At 33.3% G+C, this 23,806-nt stretch overlaps 1 protein-coding gene and 1 long non-coding RNA gene across 4 annotated transcripts in view; one reads left to right on the forward strand and one right to left on the reverse strand.

Moving 5' to 3' along the window:
* Positions 1–23,806, reverse strand: part of LOC126890447 (zinc finger protein 235-like) — a 59,667-nt gene that overhangs the window by 32,925 nt on the left and 2,936 nt on the right. The window lies entirely within an intron of this gene.
* Positions 2,062–7,715, forward strand: LOC126890450 (uncharacterized). Its single transcript, XR_007700318.1, has 2 exons — positions 2,062–3,265; positions 7,606–7,715. It is a non-coding gene; the product is annotated as an uncharacterized LOC126890450 (long non-coding RNA).

The following is a 23,806-nucleotide window of genomic DNA, read 5'->3' on the forward strand; positions in this document are numbered from 1 at the left end:
CTAACGAATGACATGAAGGAAATAAAGGAAGAACTACGTGAACAGGGAGTAGATATGAAAAATATAGGTCATAAAATCAAGGAGATTAAAGAAGAGCAAAAAGAATACAAAAAAGAAATAAAAGATCTGAAGAAAGTCAATGAACAAGCTATGAAAGAAATGGAGCAATTAAAAAAGAACTCGCTTTCATGAAAGAAAGAGTGGAAAGAATAGAAAGTGAAAAACGAGTAAAAAATATAGTAGCGTAAGGTCTAACAATAAAAAATAATGGACAAGAAGAATTGCGAGAGACGATGAAAAATTTTATCAGGACAGAAATAGGTGCTGAAATAACAAGTACACACCGGGAAAAAAGTGGGAGATAAAACCTGTTTGGTTGAGTTAAATAGTAGAGAAGAAAAATTAATAGTGATGAAAAATAAAAATAAATTGAGGAATATGAAAGAAAAGATCTTCATAAACGACGATGTGACAAAAGTAGAAAGGGATATACTGTTATATTCCTATTTGACATAAGAAATAAAAGTCTATAGTTATATTTAAAATTCAAATAAAAATAAAGGTTTTCGTTTTTCTCGACCGCGGGCATGTAAATTTGGAACACCCTGTATAAAACAAATTATGTATAGGTAGTTTTTAAGAAAGTGTTTCGGAGAAGTGTTTACAAACCCCAGGAACAATACGACTCAAGTAAACAATTAGAGTGATGTTTAAAAAGAAAGTGTTCGTGGAAAGGTGTCAATAACCACCGATAACTCATATTCTAGTAAATAAGATAATAGGTTATTAAATTTGTAAAGAGGATTAATGTGGAAAGTAAAATTGAAATGGGGAATATTATTTTTTCTTGAAATCCATTAAGATATTTAGAAAAAGGAAAGTTTGTGTTGGTAAATACGGATAATGGAAAGTTGCTTTGGATTGGTTGATTTTTGAATGCTGGAAGGGGTATTTGGAAGGAGGAGAATGAATGAGCAATGAGAGTCAGTGTGTTTTGAGCGATCGAGAGGCGAAGTCCAGTTTTCGAGAAGAGTGTACAAAAAAGTGAAACGCCGGGTTAGTTAGTTTTGTTTTTGAAAATTAAAAAGTAAGATATCGTGGAACGAGTGATAGGCCGAGAGGAGATAGTGTATAATATAACAGTCCGTTAACTTTAATTATCTTTATAGTTATTTTATTTAAATTTTAATAACGGTTTGTCATTAAATTATACTTAAAAATAATAAGATCTAATTAAAATAAATCTATTAATTGGCACAAGTACTTCAGTTGGTATTAGACACCATTCGCTGTCATGTAAGTTTCGTTCTGTGGGGCTTCTCGTCTAACGACGGGAAATATTGGACACTTCGCTTGGTACGCTAGAACGGAAAAGTGGCGGATGACTGATTGAAAAGGACGGAAATTTTAATACAATAGTTTCAAGCTTTTATAAGTGATATTTAGTGGCAAATTATTGGTGGTGATTTGGAGAAGCTAGGAGACTAAGTTTTGGGAGATCCCGGAGGAATTGGAAAGTCATGTCATCCGGTAAATTTTTTTTTACTCTTAAAAAGTTTGAGAAAAAGGAACGAATATGGCCGCTATCATGTCATATTAAATTCCTATTGAATTTATTTCTGTAAATGTATGAATCGAAGTTGTTCTTTGAATTTAGTATCTTTAACTATATCCATAGTTCGAAAATATACACTCAGATGAAGATTATCTTGTCACATATCCTGTAAATTATATCATTTGATTTGTGGGGTTATGTCAACCTCATAATATTGAATTCAAATTTTACAGATTACATTCATTATTCTCTATTCTATTAGATTGTGTGTATTCTAGCCACCTTAAATTCGTTCCAAAAGCCAGTATTTTTCTTAAAATTTACAACACATTACATTATCCCATACCATTTTTAATAATAAAAAAAATACCCTTTATAGACATATTTTTCAGATAAAAATCATATTCTGTATTAAATATTGAATTTAAAGTTAAATCCCAAATTAATGTGTGTAATGTGAATCAAGGTCAAATCCATCATTGTTTTTGCTAATGATATTCTTTTTGTTGTTCATTCTGAAAAAAAGATATCTCATTTCTTTTCCTTTGGCTCTTTGACCTTTTCTTAGATTCTGACATTGAAACTAAAACGGGACATGTTTGTTTTTAGCCACTTGGGGGAAATCTTAAACTGTAACCAGTCCGTCAGCTCCCCTCACAACTGGGAGCAACCGTTCTACGCCAAGCCAGGTCATTTGGAGACCAGCCTGGAGAACCTCCCACATACCTACTTTGTATCCTGCCCTCTGCACCCCAGAAGGGCATCGGTATATTAATTGGTACAAGCTAGCACCATCCCTGTGCTAATTCGCCTACCAGGGATTTTGGAATCCGTAGCAAGGACACTCTTGGGGACCATATAGGGTTTGTTTTGGGACACTTGGTATCTGCTAGTGATTGTCACTTCCACTATTACACCACATTCATTTTTTGTATAAGACTCGGGACATTTATTTTGATGATTAAGTTTTATAGTTTATCGCACATATTTTGTCAATATTTAAGTTGCATATTGTTTTTATATATCTATAATAGTTGATAGTGTTCCCCAAACCAGTAAACTCTCTGGTCAAAGAGGTTTGAGCTCAGATCATCTTTTCCGCATATGAGATTCTCTTTACCTTTATATATTACCTGAAATTTACTTGTACCATTTATTTACTTAATTAACTTTATATTTTTAGTACTAACCTTGCTTGTCTCCACTTATCAATTTAAATTTATATACTTTTTCCTCTTAATTTGCTTAATTTATTAACTTATTCATATAACTTTTATCTTTCTTTAGTCAATCATAACTATTTAACTTATTTGCTTAACTTTACTTAAATTCATTTAATCAATTTTTAATTATATCTTTGGACGCTATTCCCTTTGAATAGCTATCCATTTTACTTGCTATATTTTTTAGTGACTACGTGTCGAAGCAACTGATTTTTATATATCAAGTAGACCGTAGGTTCACCTTAATGAGGCTAGTGCCTATTTAACTCTTTGAGAGTTACGGAAATTATTCATTGTGAATAATCCTCCCTTAATTACATTCTGGTTCATTAGTTCTATAGGGTTTAACGTTGCTGTACGTATTGCAATCGTACAATTATTTGGTGAAGGTTGTTATTTAACCTAGTATATGTAAGTTGGGGGTACGCTCCATATAAGAGCTACTCCATTACTAATGTAACTATAGATTATATTTATATTACTATAGGTAATTATTTCCCATTGTCATTTTAGAGTTACATAGTTTGTATTTTTCTAACTCAGAGGTTGTCAAAAATTTAAGTAGTTATATTTAATAAATATTTATTTGTTTTTGTATATCAATTATTTTTTCCCATTTTTGAATTTAATATATTTAATATTTAACAGCAATGTAAGATACCTGGAAGTTTGGTCTATCCCAACTTCTGGCGCCCATAATTCAGTCTATTGTATTTATCTCCTACATTCTTCTATTTTTATTATATTATTATATTTATTTAATCTATTTTCTGAGCATATATTCTTATCTTAATATTTCCCTTCTTAGTTATCATCACTCTCTACTTTGATCTACTGTTCTTCGACAGGCATGCAAACGAGCCGTATCCATCCTTGAGTGTCAAGTTGTTCTCTTGTATCTCTTGCTAGCCAATTCTATTTAGTTTGCCTCTGTCTCTCCATACTTCTTCTATACTGTTATCCCCTTCTCTTCATTTCTACATCTTTCCACTTTCCTTCACTCATTTCTTCTTATCATTTTAGTTCAACAAATACTACTGCAAAGTAGTATTTTTGCTACATTGGCGCCCAACGTGGGGCGTATTGTATGATTCTGGAATTAGTTTGGAATTCTGATGTATGTATAGATTTCTTCTTAAGAACTAGTCTGCCAACGCTCTGTAATGTGGGTTCCTAGGTAACCTAGTGAATGCGTGGGTTCGAAATTCAGCAACTGATCACTGCTATCCGATTTCGTAACCTATGTTTTCATAGCAGAGTATGCAGATGTTTATCCATCAAAATATTTCTGGTCAGGAAATGTTGGCCACATGTCCTGACCATCCTTGTGTAATTATTCCAGTTATTCCAGTTACATTTTTAGCATTTGATAGGGAATATTTAGTTTATATTATGTCCCGTACTTCATACTTCATAGGTAGTAGGTTCCTTTTAGTATTTGAGGGGTTTGGACAAATGAATTGCTTATTTTAGTAGATTCCCTCTTCTTTCCATAGGCATTAGTTTGTTGTTGAGATTCAGGAATATTTCCTGGATAATTATGTATGCGAGAACGCATGAATCTACAGTTTTATTTAAAATTGGTTGCTCGTTCTCGTCATATATCAGGTATCATGGTGTCATAGACCTTGTCAGTTCACCATTTAGATTTTATTGTTACAATTGGTACGTTATCAGCTATAGCTATAGCTAGTGAACAACAGCACGGACCAATTTTAGTTAGTCAACGACTTACTTTAGTCGATAGACCTAGTTTGGTTTATTTAGTATTAGTGAGAATTGGTACACAAATCTTCCTGATCGTTCTTCTTTGGGTATGCTCCTATAAATCTGGTGTCCATCGATAGTCCGATTTTGGATAAAGCGTCCGAGTCCTCACTTATCTTGTTATTTGGTTGTATAGGCTCGTATTACCGGTTGCGGTTGTACATAGGCCTAATTAATTTATGTGATTTAGCATTGGTGTGAATTGGTCCATAAATCTTCCTGGTCGTCCTTCTGTGGATATGCTTTATGAATCTGGTGTCCATTGATAGTCCGACTTTGGATTAAGTGTCCGATTCCACATTTATTTTGATTAATGAGTTTTTGGATAACTTTGATATGCTTACTATTTGTATTATTTGGCACTAGTGAGAATTGTTCCATAAATATTCCTGATTGTTCTTCTCTGGATATGCTATTACGAATCTGGTGTCCATTGGTAGTTCAATTTTGGATGAAGTGGTCGATTCTTCACTTATTTCAGTTGTTGATTTCTTTTGTCTTACTTTAGTATAGTTACTTGTGTTATGGTGCGAATTGGCTCATACCTTTGCCTGGTTGTTCGTCCTTGGATATACTCTTTATAAATTTGATGTCCATGGATTGTTCAATTTTGCATTTAGTGCCAATTCGACATTTATTTGTCATTATGAACTTTAGTACATTATTTAGCTTATGTTTTGGTTTGCAGACAAAATGTCGATGACATTTTAATATGACTTCGAGTCATCTTTTCCGATTCATAGTTTTGGTGTAGTAATCATCCTTCTTTCCCTGATCCCTAATTTGTGGTTACTTGTAATCTTGCGGGTCAACGTAGAATGATAGATTATTACCACTTGGTTATTAATATTTTGAATTAAAAAAAAAATTTTTTGCTTAAAATTTTTTTTCTCCGAGTAGAAGGGGAATATAACAGTCCGTTAACTTTAATTATCTTTATAGTTATTTTATTTAAATTTTAATAACGGTTTGTCATTAAACTATACTTAAAAATAGTAAGATCTAATTAAAATAAATCTTTGAATGACGTCATACTTAACTATTAGTTGGCACAAGTACTTCAGTTGGTATTAGACACCATTCGCTGTCATGTAAGTTTCGTTCTGTGGGGCTTCTCGTCTAACGACGGGAAATATTGGACACTTCGCTTGGTACGCTAGAACGGAAAAGTGGCGGATGACTGATTGAAAAGGACGGAAATTTTAATACAATAGTTTCAAGCTTTTATAAGTGATATTTAGTGGCAAATTATTGGTGGTGTTTTGGAGAAGCTAGGAGACTAAGTTTTGGGAGATCCCGGAGGAATTGGGAAGTCATGTCATCCGGTAAATTTTTTTTTACTCTTAAAAAGTTTGAGAAAAAGGAACGAATATGGCCGCTATCATGTCATATTAAATTCCTATTGAATTTATTTCTGTAAATGTATGAATCGAAGTTGTTCTTTGAATTTAGTATCTTTAACTATATCCATAGTTCGAAAATATACACTCAGATGAAGATTATCTTGTCACATATCCTGTAAATTATATCATTTGATTTGTGGGGTTATGTCAACCTCATAATATTGAATTCAAATTTTACAGATTACATTCATTATTCTCTATTCTATTAGATTGTGTGTATTCTAGCCACCTTAAATTCGTTCCAAAAGCCAGTATTTTTCTTAAAATTTACAACACATTACATTATCCCATACCATTTTTAATAATAAAAAAAATACCCTTTATAGACATATTTTTCAGATAAAAATCATATTCTGTATTAAATACTGAATTTAAAGTTAAATCCCAAATTAATGTGTGTAATGTGAATCAAGGTCAAATCCATCATTGTTTTTGCTAATGATCTTCTTTTTGTTGTTCATTCTGAAAAAAAGATATCTCATTTCTTTTCCTTTGGCTCTTTGACCTTTCCTTAGATTCTGACATTGAAACTAAAACGGGACATGTTTGTTTTTAGCCACTTGGGGGAAATCTTAAACTGTAACCAGTCCGTCAGCTCCCCTCACAACTGGGAGCAACCGTTCTACGCCAAGCCAGGTCATTTGGAGACCAGCCTGGAGAACCTCCCACATACCTACTTTGTATCCTGCCCTCTGCACCCCAGAAGGGCATCGGTATATTAATTGGTACAAGCTAGCACCATCCCTGTGCTAATTCGCCTACCAGGGATTTTGGAATCCGTAGCAAGGACACTCTCGGGGACCATATAGGGTTTGTTTTGGGACACTTGGTATCTGCTAGTGATTGTCACTTCCACTATTACACCACATTCATTTTTTGTATAAGACTCGGGACATTTATTTTGATGATTAAGTTTTATAGTTTATCGCACATATTTTGTCAATATTTAAGTTGCATATTGTTTTTATATATCTATAATAGTTGATAGTGTTCCCCAAACCAGTAAACTCTCTGGTCAAAGAGGTTTGAGCTCAGATCATCTTTTCCCCATATGAGATTCTCTTTACCTTTATATATTACCTGAAATTTACTTGTACCATTTATTTACTTAATTAACTTTATATTTTTAGTACTAACCTTGCTTGTCTCCACTTATCAATTTAAATTTATATACTTTTTCCTCTTAATTTGCTTAATTTATTAACTTATTCATATAACTTTTATCTTTCTTTAGTCAATCATAATTATTTAACTTATTTGCTTAACTTTACTTAAATTCATTTAATCAATTTTTAATTATATCTTTGGACGCTATTCCCTTTGAATAGCTATCCATTTTACTTGTTATATTTTTTAGTGACTACGTGTCGAAGCAACTGATTTTTATATATCAAGTAGACCGTAGGTTCACCTTAATGAGGCTAGTGCCTATTTAACTCTTTGAGAGTTACGGAAATTATTCATTGTGAATAATCCTCCCTTAATTATATTCTGGTTTATTAGTTCTATAGGGTTTAACGTTGCTGTACGTATTGCAATCGTACAATTATTTGGTGAAGGTTGTTATTTAACCTAGTATATGTAAGTTGGGGGTACGCTCCATATAAGAGCTACTCCATTACTAATGTAACTATAGTTTATATTTATATTACTATAGGTAATTATTTCCCATTGTCATTTTAGAGTTACATAGTTTGTATTTTTCTAACTCAGAGGTTGTCAAAAATCTAAGTAGTTATATTTAATAAATATTTATTTGTTTTTGTATATCAATTATTTTTTCCCATTTTTGAATTTAATATATTTAATATTTAACAGCAGTGTAAGATACCTGGAAGTTTGGTCTATCCCAACTTCTGGCGCCCATAATTCAGTCTATTGTATTTATCTCCTACATTCTTCTATTTTTATTATATTATTATATTTATTTAATCTATTTTCTGAGCATATATTCTTATCTTAATATTTCCCTTCTTAGTTATCATCACTCTCTACTTTGATCTACTGTTCTTCGACAGGCATGCAAACGAGCCGTATCCATCCTTGAGTGTCAAGTTGTTCTCTTGTATCTCTTGCTAGCCAATTCTATTTAGTTTGCCTCTGTCTCTCCATACTTCTTCTATACTGTTATCCCCTTCTCTTCATTTCTACATCTTTCCACTTTCCTTCACTCATTTCTTCTTATCATTTTAGTTCAACAAATACTACTGCAAAGTAGTATTTTTGCTACAATAACTCCAGGAGTCTAGAGTATCCCGGTTTGTTGAAGTGTTTAAAAAAGGTGGAACACGGCATCAGGAAAAGGCAGGAACGAGTGCTGTACGAGGCGTAGTTTTCAAAGGAGCCGAGGCATTACTGGAAGACTTGGACGAGTCGTTGGATCGCAACCCAAGCCAATAGGAAACGTGTTTTGTGTGAAGACATTGTCAAATCATCAGTAAAGGTCAGTCTAATTTGTTATGACATGAATGTATGGTTTGTGTATTAAATACCACATTGAAAATTGAGCCACACAATCACTATTAAAAAAATTTCATCAAACCTAAATCAATTTATTACTGATAAATCATAATAGTTCATTATAAATAAAATAAATTTGGAGACATAAAGAAATAAGATTCCCATTTTTGTAACTGTTGTATTAAATAAAGATAGAAAGAAAAGATATAAGAAATATTAAGCAGTTATTGCCATTTAGATAAAATAAACGATTTTTATAATTTCTAATTGAAATCCGTATGTGTGTATTATTTTACTCTCTTTTATCTATCCCGATTAGGAATCCACTGAGAAATACTTTGAAGCCACGAAAGTAAGTAATTGATATTATAATTTAGCCCTGAGATTGACACTATATTGGTATTTGATCTGTTTGATTGATGAGATAATTATTGATTAATTAATTAAGATAAATTACATCTGAGAACATCATTAGATTTCAAAAGTAAGATCACAACAATACATACATGTCTCATAGATGTACTTTGTATAATGTCGCATGTGATCAATAAATTTGACTTGACTTGACTATACAAGCAAAAATCACGACCTATCCAAAGAACGAAAGAACAAAAGGAAAGCATGTTAAGATAAGATTTCAAAAGATATTTATCGATAATGAAATATGGAAATGGAACCGAGAAAAAGACAGACTAGAAAAAATAAGCAAACATAGTTCAAAAAACTAGCAAATATAATAAAAAATGACAAAGCCACGGCGATGACAAGGCATGAAAAAGGAACACGAGAAGAACATAATGTAACAAAAAATAATAACAGATTAACAAAGGATATAGGTATAAACCCCAAAAAACGGAATGCAAAATTGCAAAATGGAAGGTAGCTAATGTCAGAGGAATAAACGGTAAGTAAATGGAGATTCTAGAACAATGTACAAACCAAAATTTTACAGCAGGAGCTATTGCGGAGACGAATAAAAAAAAGGCCGGGACATGCAACGGATAGGAGATGGTAATTTATTAATATATGCAGTAGATGAAAATAAAAGGGCCCAATCAGGAGTATAGTCTAAGAGCCGGGAGCGGATTTTGTGCGTGATAAGTAATATGGAAAAACTATACGTGGATATGTTGAATTAGTTGTGTACATGACTTTCACCAACGGCCGGAAACCAGAGTGGGGGCCGAGGGTAGTTATAAGGGGTCAAAGTCGCGGTTTTTATTATTTTTTTTATGACGCTCATGATCGAGATAGTGCACCAAAATTTGGGAATAAGTAGGTTATGACGTACCTAAGTAAAATCTCTAGGGGCGCAACGCTGCGTGGCCGACAAAGGGGTGGGGGTAGGGGTGAATATAAAAAATATAAGGTGCTTTTTACGACGTTCGTGATTGAGATAGTGCACCAAAATTTGGGTATAAGTAGACCATGACATAAGTAAGTAAAATCCCCAGAGCCGGAAACCAGAGTGGGGGAGGAAGGTAGTTAAAAGGGGTCAAAGTCCCGTTTTTTATTATTTTTTTTGTGACGCACATGATCGATATAGTGCACCAAAATTTGGAAATAATTAGGTCATGACGTAACTAAGTAAAATCTCCAGGAGTGGAACGCTGCGTGGCCGACAAAGGGATGGGGCAGGGGTGAATATAAAAAAATGTAAGGGGTTTTTTGCGACGTTTGTGATTGAGACAGTGCACCAAAATTTGGGAATAAGTAGACCATGGCATAAGTTAGTAATATCCCCAGAGGCAGAAACCAGAGTGGTGGACGAGGGTAGTTATAAGGGGTAAAATTCGCGGTTTTTATTATTTTTTTTGTGCTGCTCATGATGGAAATAGTGCACCAAAATTTGGGAGTAAGTAAGTCATGACGTAACTAAGTAAAACCTCCAGCGGCGGAACGCTGCTTGGGGTACAAAGGGGTGGTAGGCAGGGGTGAGTATAAAAATATATGGGGATTTTTTTGCCGTTCTTGATCGAGAGAGTGCACCAAAATTTGGAAATAGGTAGATTATGACATTACTAAGTAAAAACTCCAGGGGCGGAACGCTGCGTGGGGGACAAATGTTGTGCCAGGTCACAAAAATAATACACACTGCGACTTTGACCCCTTAAAACTACCCTCATCCCCAACTCTGGTTTCTGGCTCTGGGGATTTTAATTAGCTAAGTCAAGGTCTACTTGTTCTCAAATTTTGGTGCACTATCTCAATCTAGAACGTCGCAAAAAACCCCTTATATTTTTTATATTCACACCTACCCCACCCCTTTATCGGCCACGCAGCGTTCCACTGCTGGAGATTATACTTAGTTACCTTATGACCTACTTATTCCCAAATTTTGGTGCACTATCTCGATCATGAGCGTCACAAAAAAAATAATAAAAACGGCGATTTTGACCCCTTATAACTAGCCTCGTCCCCACCTCGGGTTTCCGGCTCTGAGGATTTTACCTAATAATGTCATGGTCTACTTATTACCAAATTTTGGTGCATTCTCTCAATCACAAACGTCGCAAAAAGCTCCTTATATTTTTTGTATTCACCCCTTCCCCACGCCTTTGTCGGCCACGCAGCGTGCCACCCCTGGAGATTTTACTTAGTTACGTCATGACCTACTTATTCCCAAATTTTGGTGCACTATCTCAATCACGAACGTCGCAAAAAACCCTTTATATTTTTTATATTCACCCCTACCCCCACACGTTTGTCGGCTACGCAGCGTTCCGCCCCTAGAGATTTTACTTAGTTACGTCATGACCTACTTATTCCCAAATGTTGGTGCACTATCTCAATCACGAACGTCGCAGAAAACCCTTTATATTTTTTATATTCACCCCTACCCCCACACGTTTGTCGGCTACGCAGCGTTCCGCCCCTAGAGATTTTACTTAGTTACGTCATGACCTACTTATTCCCAAATTTTGGTGCACTATCTCCACCATGAGCGTCATAAAAAAAATAATAAAAATCGCGACTTTGACCCCTTATAACTACCCTCGGCCCCCACTCTGGTTTCCGGCTGTTGGTGAAAGTCATGTACACAACTAATTCAACATATCCCCGTATAGTTTTTCCATATTACTTATCACGCACAAAATCCGCTTCTATCTCTCCGACTAGTAGCATGCCTGATTCAAAAAAATAAAGTAGAGAAGTTGAAAAACTGGGAATGTATAAACGACAGAATTCTAAAAGTAACAATAGATATGAGTACAGCAAATACAGCTACGCTTGTAATAATATAAATATGCACCAGGAGAAGATGACATAACTGATGTAAAGAACCAATTTTGGGCGCAACTACAAGAAACAGTAATTGACTATTATGAAGGAATGTTGATAATACTTGGAGATTATAATGCCAGAGTGGGAAATGATCATAAAAAAAGGCAGGGAGCAATAGGTATACATGGAGAAATTGCAATAAACACCAATGGAAACAAACTACTACAACAGTTCTGCATCGATAACGATTTGACTATAAACAATACATTTTTCGAGTATAAGTGGATCCACAAAATAACAAGAGAAGTACCCACACGAAACGAACGGTCAACAATAGACTATATAATAACACCAAAGTATTGTAATAAACAAATTAAAGACGTAAGAGTAAAAAAGAAGTTTTGAAGTAGACACTGACCATTATATATGGTGAGGCAGATTGGCCTATTAGAAATATCTCGAGAACTAAAGGCAACAGAATCATGAAAATTGAAATGTAGGGGTTTTGAAGGATGATCTATTAAATGAAAATATTTTGCTTATAACTTCGTTTTTTTAAATGGGACACCCTGTATATTTTTACATTTTTGGATTCTCCTCAATATCTTCTTTCTTAAAATATGAGTTTTTGTAATATTATACAGGGTATTTTAAAAGATATTTACGTTTTTTTATTAATTTCGTAGCAACATTCACACCCTGTAGAATTGTAACAGTTTGACATTAAAAACTCTGCTTACGTTCAAGTGATTTTTAATATAGTCTACTATTGTTAAGAATCATCAGTAATGCTAATTTTGAAATTTTAGTATACAGGGTTGGTCGAAACTCGGAATGAATATTTTCTGAGTTTTCTTAAATGGAACACCCTGTATTTTAGTATTGTAATGAAATGATATTTCATAGTACCTTTTTATTTTATAAGTACATATTCCCTATACCTAATTGCTTTAATTTGTGAGTTATTGGTGATTCAAGCAAAACATTAATTGCAACAAAAAATACGTAAAATTTTAGTAGGTTGGCCGTGAAAAAATTCAATCGTTAATAATTTTTCAGAAATAAATACATATTAATCCCGACTGATCCTTAAAATTACCAATAATGGTTTAGCTATTAAAATACCTACGTAGTTTAAATCGTTGGTGCGATTAACAATTAAGCACAAATTAAAGCAGTTAGGTATAGGGAATGCTTAAGAAATAAAAAAGTACCATAATATAATTCCATTACAATACTAAAATACAGGGTGTTCCATTTAAGAAAACTCAGAAAATACTCATTCCGAGTTTCGACCAACCCTGTATACTAAAATTAAAAATTTAGCTATACTAATGATTCTTAACAATAGTAGACTATATTAAAAATCATTTGAACGTAAGTAGAGTTTTATATGTCAAACTACTACAATTCTACAGGGTGTGAATGTTCCTACGAAATTAATAAAAAAACGTAAATATCTTTTAAAATACCCTGTATAACATTACAAAACCTCATATTTTAACCTTTAACTACCCGCCCATCAAGTTATGACATAACTACACGCGTGGCGTACTTTATACGCCACAAGAAAATACACAATAACAGCGGATTTGTTTTTTTTTTTTTGAAAAAATAAACTTAGTTGTTTGTAATAAACCTTATTTGGCATCAGTGAATACTTGGAGTTCCTTCTCAGTAAGCCAATTGGGATTTATAACTGGAATTATGGAATAACTGGATTCCATGATAAATAAAATTGCTAATTAAAAATTTTTTGAAATGTGATTTTTTACGGGAGAAAAAGTATTGTTTATAAAGAAAAATATATTTTGTGCCATAATGACTAAAAAACAATTGAAATATGTACTTATATTACTACTTATATTAATATAATCGTGGCGCATATTGTGCACCACCGGAAACAACAAATAATAAATTACGATCTTCCCAGAACGCCGATTATAACGAAACTAAAACCAAATTGTAAAGCATATTCCAGTGATAGGTTAGAGACATAAACAAGGTCAAAAATTAAATTTTTAAATATATTTGCAGTAGAATTCTTATATCTGGCGTACAAAGTACGCCAGCGTGTGTAGTTAAAGGTTAAGAAAGAAGACATCGAAGAGAATCCAAAAATGTAAAAATATACAGGGTGCCCCATTTAAAAAAACCTAGTTATAAGCAACTTCCGGTATAACCGGAAATAGCAAATAGATGAAAATATTTTCATTAAATAGATGACTCTTCAAAACCCCTTAATTCAAATTTTCATGATTCTGTTGCCTTTAGGTCTCGAGATATTTCTAATAGGCCCTTTATTTGCCTCACCCTGTATAGTAGAAGCTAGAATTAGAATGAATACAATACTAGACAACTAGGGTAGAGACAGATGAAGTGTCACAACAGAACGAATAAAGAGCTATAAGGGACCGTTCAAGTATTACGTAACGCAGTTACGGGGGGGAGGGGGGGAGGGGGAGGGGGAGGGGGGATGGGGAGGGGGGTCAAAAATCCTCAAAAATCGCGTTACGTAATACTTGAACGATCCCTAAGCTGCAAGATCTACAAATCAGGATATGTGGAAGAAACGGAAAAGCAAATACAAAACTGTAACAAGGAGGAAGAAAGGACGAATTTAGAGGATAAATGGAAAGAATTCAAGATTCAATATTAAAAGTGGCAAGACAAACATGTGGATATAGTAGAAGTGGTAATACCAAGAAACAAACTGGTGGAGCGGAAATATCAAGAAAAAAGTTACAGAAAAGAAAATATTGTAGAAAAATCATTTACAAAGTAGGAGTCAACAAACATATGACATATACAAAATACAAAGAAATAAAGTTAAAGAAATGATCAAAGAGGCAAAAAAAGATAGCTGGGAAGAATTTGGTAGAAAAATGCAGGAAAATAGTGAAGGAAACAAGAAGCTATTTTACAGAACACTGAGAAATATGAAAAAACCAAAAACAGTAAATCTTAATCAAATAAAAGATCAACAGGGAAATATAACAGATGAAGAAAAAATTATCGAGCGATGGCAAGAATATTTTACAGTATGTAAACATACATACAGTATGAAATATGTTTTACAGGGCTACTAAATAGCGAAAATAAAATATTGATAAAGAAAAAGAAAAATGGGGTCGACAACATAACCGAATCAAACAAAACTGGAATACAAATGAAAGAACTAGAGGAAGCTTTCAGAATGTGATCAGCTAGATGCAGAATTATTAAAATTCCTAGGTCCAAATGGAAAGAAAGAATTGCGGGAAATACTAAATATGGCATGGAAAACGGTTCCATCATGGGAGTGGAACATAGCAACAATCTTGCCAATACATAAAAAAAGGCGATACTAGGGTTTGCGAAAATTATAGAGGAATATCTCTCTTAGGCACAGTATGGTGATAACTGAATATTTAACTTCCCTGGGGATGGGGTTGATATCAGGAATATACTATGTTCTCATAACTACTTTATTTGATTGAAGTAATACCATATAAATGTATTCAGTTGATAGGTGATTACTTTATTCTGCTCTAACGGCAGCAACCTCCCAAACCTAACTAACTAATTCGACTGACCCACTAATGATCCAAATCTGATCGTGTTCCCATATTTATCAAACACTTCGTTATGTAAATATGTTTGTATATATTCTCGTTATTGTGTCAAATGAATAGTCACAACCTTGTTGAGTAAGCAGAACGTGCAATTTAGCTAAGGTGTTCTACTTTGCAATTATTATAACAAATATGCGTGATGTTTATTGTTTTATAAATAAATATCTAACGAATACTTTAGTTAATTTAAGGATTTTTTAAAAGATCTTAATAATGAGATAAATCCCATTATAACAGGACTAAAAGTATACGAAATAATAATAGTTGAACAAATAATTGAAAAAGCTATAGTCAAAAATGAAATCTATTTAGCATTCTTAGATATGAAAAAGGAGTTTGATATGGTGTTAAAAAGCTTTTTATCTGCATATAAAATGAGGGGAGGGAGGGGGTAACAAGGCACCATCGCCCCTTCGGCCAAGATTCAGTTTTTCAATGTTCAAGGTCTCAGGTAAAAGTATTCGAACATAGGTTGCCGGTCCTCAGGTTTTGCATACTCAAATGCTTCCAGGGCCCGCTCTAATTTTTCAGTTTGGGGGTACAATGCTAGAATTGTCCAATTTCAGACTTTGCTCTTAACAAAATCTGGACCTCGGAGGTAAATTACATTATGTCGACTTATTTTTTTAGCTGGATTATACAAATTGGTTATATCGCTGGTACCTATGATTAATGTGATTCCTAATCCATTTGCAGTGAAAATAATAACTCTTTGATCAGTATTGGCAATTACAATTTTTTTACATGCGTGTCCGCGAAGTTTATAACTTCCAAAATATTTATAATGAAAAGACTTAGTTCATAATAGATGCCGACGAAAACAATTATTTCCCTTTCTGTTTCTGCCGACGAAAACAATTATTTCTGAGAACTTTTTACTAATTATAATTTTCGTGGACCCACAGACAAAAATGATGTTTTTTGCCGATACTCCTCAAAAAATAAATTTTTTCACTAAAGCTTTATTAGGGATTATAATTTTCACAATCATATAATCGAAAATAATATTTTTCGCGGCGTTCATTGAAAGTTCTACTCTTAACGGCATTTTTCGGAGCTATACTTTTCGTAGGCGGCGATATATTATCATTAAAATATGGCCATTTCACCCCTGTGATGTATCAAAAACGTTATAAATAACGTGCACATAATCCTGCATTCACGTTAAATTCTACAAATTGATATGTATGCTATATAACGTTTCTCAAAAACGTTATCTGGTAACATAACAGGTTCATTTTAACGGGACCAGAATTGGACCAGAAAAAATGGACAATTTAGTCCAGAATTTTGTCAGATTTAGGTCTGGATCCCGCGTATGAAAAAAAAGTTGATTCATAGCAAGCTGAAAATTTGTTAATAGCCTAAGGGTGTCTAGTCGGATAAACTTTGATATATGGGAACACTGGAACAGGGGCAGTTTTAATTGTGGAACAGGTTAAAAATTTGAAACGGTCAGACCACGAAAACAGCACATTTATTTTGTCTGAGAGAACAGACTTAAACTCTCCGAACAGAGATTAAACTCTCATGCAAAAATCAGACTGCTATTTATCACCTGTCATAATTCCTGTCATTTGACATATTCTATATGTTCTACTCATAAAAACGTCCATTTGGTGATAAATAGCAGTCGGATTTTTGCATGAGAGTTTAATCTCTGTCCGAAGAGTTTAAGTCTGTTCTATCAGACAAAATATATGTGCCGTTTTCGTGGTCTGACTGTTCCAAATTTTTAACCTGTTCAAAAATTAAAACTGCCCCTTTTCCAGTGTTCCCATATATCAAAGTTTGTCCGACTAGACACCCTTAAGCTATTAACAAATTTTCAGGTTGCTATTAATCATTCATTCAGACCTAATTGTAAACGTCGGGTTATTAAAATAATTAGATGATGCTATTAGAAGGTTTGTTAAAGTTATTTTTTAGAAATAGTGTATTATTTTTTGAGGTTATGTTATTTGTAAACAAAAACATTTTATTCATATAAATGAAGAAAACATACAGGCTATAGAGACCAGTTTCGCCAGATTGGGTAAACCCATTTGAATGTTCGTTTTGTAGTTTATTTCAATCCTTGTTGAGCCATTTTATAACGTTTTATAACGTATAACACGACAAGAAAAATTAAATAAAATACACAATAGAAAGAACACCTCACGGACCGAGGACCGGGAATTTCAAATAACATCTTGGTTTTGTGCCAGTGCCAGATGTGCGAGTGCGATGAACAAGATACATACTTCGCTGCATGCTGCATGTTTATGTCTGTCTTCCTCTAACTTATTCAATTTCTGTGTATACTGTTATTCTTGTCGCGCAAGGCGATACTTTAACATTTTGAAAATAACATGCTGGATAACGTGCACCTTAAAAACATGATACATCACATCTAATTTTTGGCAACACATTATACAGGCTGTTATAATCAAACGTTATGTTAACATAACGTGTACACGTTATTTATAACGGGTTTGTTGCATCACAAGCCGTCTTTCAATCAATTATGGGATATATCAGATTTTTATTAAAATCCTAATTGTGCTCTAAACTTTGTTGCAAACACACGCTATACACAGTTGCTTGAAATAACAGTGTAGTTTACCTCCGAGGTCCAGATATACACTATGGTATGATACAACATTTTCCTTTAATAAATTTTATCTGAAAAGGTTACAATTCAAAATTCTTTCGAATATAATAAATAATTGTAATGGAACTTACAGTATTTTATCACGCAGTGACAAAAATTATATTACATTTAGTTCTGGAGTCCAAGAAGTTAGCTATGGATATAATGAAATGAAGACATGACAGTGTTCATGTCCAAATTATATTTAGTTCAATGCTGTATCTGTAGTTTTTTTATTTATTTATTTATACTGCACATTTACAGCAATGATGCCAATTATAAATGCACAGTTGATCAATATAAAGAAATAAGATACAGTAAAACCTCGATATAATGGACCTCTATTTAACGGACTTCAGATATAACGGACAAAAAATCCGGTCCAATGTAAAAAAATTAAAAACGTCCTGTTAATATTATACAGACTTAACTTTACCCATACCAAGATACATTGAATAACAACGGGGTTGCTATGGATCCCAAACGCTATATTTTTCAAAGAATTTCAATAAACTTTTTATTATAGCATAATGAGCACACATTTCTAAATATGTAGTCTGATTTATTTTAAACCTATTTTTATATAACGGACACCCTCTCCCCCCAATTAGTCCGTTATATCGAGGTTTTACTGTAATAATTTACAATAAAATAAATACACTTTAAAACAATAAATAAGCGTATCACAGTTTATGTAGCATAGTACTCTATTTCATATTATATAGGTCAAGGTCTTCACTCACGATAAAATCATTCATTGCCATTAAGCAGTTTGCCATGGGGGAGGTTTCAAGATTCTGGAGTTATTTTAAATAAAGTGTGTCTACATCTAAGTCTTTGGTCTGGTATGGTTTGTTCAACAGTAAATGGTTTGACTTCAATTAGTGCGGTCGTAAATATTATTAAATTTATTTGACCTGGCCCATTGTTAAGACCCACCCGGAGCGATAAGCCACTGAGGTAGACAGAGTTGGTCTTTTGCAATTAACACTGACTAGACGGTACTCCCATAATAAAGTATAAAATAAATTTTACCTGAAACCGGGCCTTTTATACTATTATCGGTTGGAGTTTAGTTCGAGCCTTCGATGTGTAAACATCGCTCCGCTTTGTTGAAGTAAATGTTAATCAATAAGTAATAATACTAATTACATAGTTAGTGAAATAAAGTGAATCAGCATTCTTATCAATTTAAACATTTCAAGTAAGTGACTAGAATTAATTAGCAAAATATAAAAAGTAACAAAAAGAAGAAAACAAAAAGTTAGCTTGAATCATTCTGAATTTCTAATATTAATTATGCCTACTACAAATAATTGCCATGCGTGTCAAAAATTAATACCACCGAAGGAAGCAAACGACTCCAGTACCGTAAATTGTTCAGTATGTCTAGCGCATTGGCACGGTGTCTGTGCTCGTCCCCAACCTACGGATCTCGAACCAAATACGCTACGAGCTTGGATATGTAAAAATTGTCTTAACAAAAAATTGACAAGCGCACATGAGGATGTTGAATCCATTAGATTTAACGCTATTATGGCTCAGCTTAACACAATTCAAGCTACCTTTACAACAAAAATTGAAGAATTATCTGCGCTGGTCACAGCCCAAAATGCAGAAATTATTGCCTGCAACAAAAATATAATTGCACTACAATCAGAAAACCAACAACTTAATAGAAGAGTTGAAGTCCTAGAAAATAAGTTTCTGGACCATGAAGAAATGCACATAGAGGTAATGGAAAGGATTAAACGACAACAGAATGTCATCGTTATGGGACTCTCTGAAACGCCTAATGATTTTGAAGAAGCCAAGAACCTAATTAATCATATATTACCCTCTAAAAATGTTCCCATTGCTTCAACCTCGATTAGGAAAAATCAGAACAGATGGAAAACCTCGACCCCTTAAAATTGTTGTCGATTCTCGTGAAACTACAATCGATATCATGAAACGGAAAACAAATATTTCAAAAACTGTCTATCCCACCGTATACTTAAAATCAGATTTGACTCCAAATCAATCTAAACACTTGACAGAGCTAAGACAACAACTTCAGCAACGTAGCAATGACGGCGAAAAAAACTTAACAATAAAATACTTCAAAAACATACCCAAGATTGTTGAGTTGCCCACTTCAAAAAGATATCGGGAAGAAGAGGGTTCACCACGCTCTTCATCTGAAATAAAAATCTCCAAAGCAGACACTAGAAATAATATATAGCAACCATTAATTTTGTTGTTTTGGAACTGTCAAGGGTTCACTAATCTAAAAGACTTTGTCGAAGAAAATAAAGATTTTTCTATTTTATGTGTATGTGAAACGTGGTTATCAGATAAAATTCAAATTACTCCTGCTTTTTTAAAAAATTATAATATTCTAAGCTCACCTGCTGTAAAGGAAAAGTCGACCGGCAGAGCCAGTGGCGGTATCTGTATACTCTATAAAAATTCATTTAAACTAAAGCTATTAAATGCCTCCCCTTGGTGGATAATCTGCGAGTTGACTCTTTCTCTCCATGAAAAAATCATACTATGCTCAGTGTATTTTAAACCCTCATTAGATCTTTCACACGTGTTGGATATGTTTCAAACATGTTTATTAGATATTATAGATAATCTTCAAAACACGCCTGTAGTTATAGGGGGCGACTTTAACTGTAGAGTAGCTGAACTTAATTTAGTACCACCTGAGATTTTAGAGGATACAAATGTCTTTGACCAGAGAACATCTAATGATAAAGTACTTAACACTAGAGGGCGTAATATTATCGATTTTATGTCAGAAAACTCTTTTTGTTTATTAAACGGTCGTACAATTTCAGACTCACCGGCTCAGTTCACGTATGTTAGTTCTATAGGTAAAAGTGTAATTGACTTTGCTTGGATATCCAACTCATCGCTATCACTTGTTCAGGACTTTTATGTTTTAAATGAATATAGCTCATCTTATCACTTTGCCATAGCTCTTTCTTTAAACTTAAATATATTTGACGGAAATAACTGTACTAATGGTTCCTCCAGTAATACTTCACACACTATATATAAATGGAATGAAGAACTAACATTAACCTACAAGATATTAATGGCAAACTCTCCCCGAATTCAATATAATTCTCAGTTGCACAATTCATACAATAATCTATATACTGCAATAACAGAAACAGCCACAAAGTTAAATGATCAAAAAAACAGGATCATTTCACTCCAAAATATTCTCATCCCCTTGGTTCGATTATGAATGTCTTTGTTTAAAAAAGCAGGTTAAACATGAATTAAAAATATGTAAAGTAAATAATTTCTCAGAAAGCACCAAACTAAAATATGTACAGATAAAAAAAGAATACAAGGCAACACTAAAATCCAAAAAACAAATCTATTTTAATAACATAATAACTGATTTAAGTAACAGCCGAAACCCTAAAACTTTTTGGTCAACCTTAAAAAAATTTCGTAGTTATTCGCCTTCATCAAATTTACCCATGAATGTATGGCAAACTTATTACAGAGATATATACCCTCCTAAAATAATTTCGTTTATTACATATTACGATGTTAGACATCAATTTCTGGACAAATCCATAACACCTGATGAGATTTATTTAGTTTTAAACAATTGCAAAAACAACAAAAGTCCAGGAAATGATAAAATATCCTATGAGTTTTATAAATATTTACCAAATAATTGGATATTGTACATGACTTGTTTGTTCAATAACATATTTAATACAGCTACAATACCTAGAACTTGGAATGAAGTAATATTAAAAATGATACACAAAAAGGGGCCTATCGACAATCCTTCTAACTACAGAGGAATTGCTCTAATGTCTTGCTTAGAAAAAATATTCACACAAGTATTACTCAACAGACTTAATGAGTGGACAGATAAAAACAACATTATTCCTGAAATTCAATCTGGATTTCGAAAACATCGAAGCTGCATTGACAATGTATTTGTTCTTAACTCGATCATACAGTCACGATTAAGGTTAAAAAAACGCAAAGTATTCGTTGCATTTGTGGACTACAAGAGGGCTTTCGATTCTGTTAGCCACAACTTGTTATGGCAAAAACTGTACAATATAGGGGTTAGTGGTCGCATAATTTTACTTTTAAGAAATATATACAATGAAGCATCAATGCAAGTAGCTGCCTCAGATGGATTCACCTCTCAACTTGATATAAGTGCCGGAGTTCTACAGGGTGAATCATTAAGCCCGATTCTATTCTCATTATTTCTCGCAGACATAGAAACATTTTTTCTCGATAGCGGGGTTACTGGCATAAACATCGGAAATAAACGAGACATCGTATTATTACTTTATGCTGACGATTTAGTCATCGTAGCAGAGTCTGAAGTGTAATTAGGTAAGAGTCTAAGAGCATTGGAAAGATATAGTGACCAAAATTATCTTGAAGTTAACACTAGCAAAACCAAAATAGTTGTTTTTTCTAGAGGAGGCGGTATCCCAAAAGCGTGTACTTTCAGTTATAAGAACAAACCTATCGATATTGTCTCTAAATTTACATATTTGGGCATTACTTTTTCGTCTTCTTCGCTTTTTAGAGAAATGGCATATGATACCGTTCAAAAGGCCAAACATGCCATCGGAGCAACAATACCGCTCATGACACAAACCAAGATGGATAGTTGGACATCCCGAATACATCTGCTAAATTCCTTAATTCTTAGCATAGTAACTAACTGCATTGCCATTTGGGGGTTACGATACGCCGACATACTAGAACGGGTGCAATTAACATTTTTAAAACGTATCCTTTTGGTTCCTATCAATACGCCAGATTTTGCTGTTCGACTTGAAACAAGTACAGCTAAATTTTCGCTTGTGATATTTAAACACATGCTAAACTGGCTCATTAAACTTTATGAGCTGGAAGAAAATCGACTACCTAAAATGTGCTTTCTACGTCAACTGGAAATCACAAGGATAGAGAATAAATATAATTGGGCATCGCAAGTTAAAAATCTGTTAGTATTTGCAAACTGTCAAAGATCATGGAGAGATATCAATGTAGCGTTCCTAAAAGCAAACAAAAATGACTTAATAGACACATTTAAACAAAAGGTAAACCAAAATGATTTGCGACAACTGAATGATTCATCATTTCTCACTTTTTATAGGGCTTTAGACCTGAGCGATCAACCACAACAGTATCTTCATATTCGAATGCCTCTACAATTCACCAGAACAATAGCACAACTTAGACTGTCGAATGAGTTTTGTATTCGGTTCACTTTTCAAGGACTAACATATAAGATTGATCCAAAGCAGTTATGTACAATATGCAACAAACGTGAGCTGGAAACTCTGCGTCACCTTCTGTTCGAATGTCCTATTTATACAGCAACGAGACCACAGAATATTACCAATCTGTTAAATCCAGAACATTTAGCAAACACCCTGAATAATATTACACCCTCTACCGCGAAAACAATTTCAAATCATATATGGAATATTCTGAAGCTACGAGCTTTCGTAATTAACGAATAAAAAAAAATTAATAACGCAAGCTCTAATTTCTCAATGTATTATTAGCGTACCTTAAAAGATTATTAGTAGCACTTACAAAAAAAATTATGCGAATAACTCACAAGTTTGTTTCTTTTTTATTTATTTATTTATTTTAAAATTTATAATGTAAGTAATATTGCAGTTACGTGTTCCCTTAATCTCAATATATATTTATCTTGTTCTTCCTAGATATGTAATTATGTATATGTATGTGTATCAGGGTAGGTGGGTATAGGTGTGTATGTTTATATAATACATATGTAATATAGGTATGTCTATATATTTATAAGGTTGTATTCTAGAACTTACTTGCATTTTTATACTTTTTTAATGCTATTTATATCTAAGTTATTTATGTACATGTAGCGAACTAAATTTCTTGTTATGAAA

Source organism: Diabrotica virgifera, chromosome 8 (genome assembly GCF_917563875.1).
Source record: "Diabrotica virgifera virgifera chromosome 8, PGI_DIABVI_V3a".
NCBI classification, from domain to species: Eukaryota; Metazoa; Arthropoda; class Insecta; order Coleoptera; family Chrysomelidae; genus Diabrotica; species Diabrotica virgifera.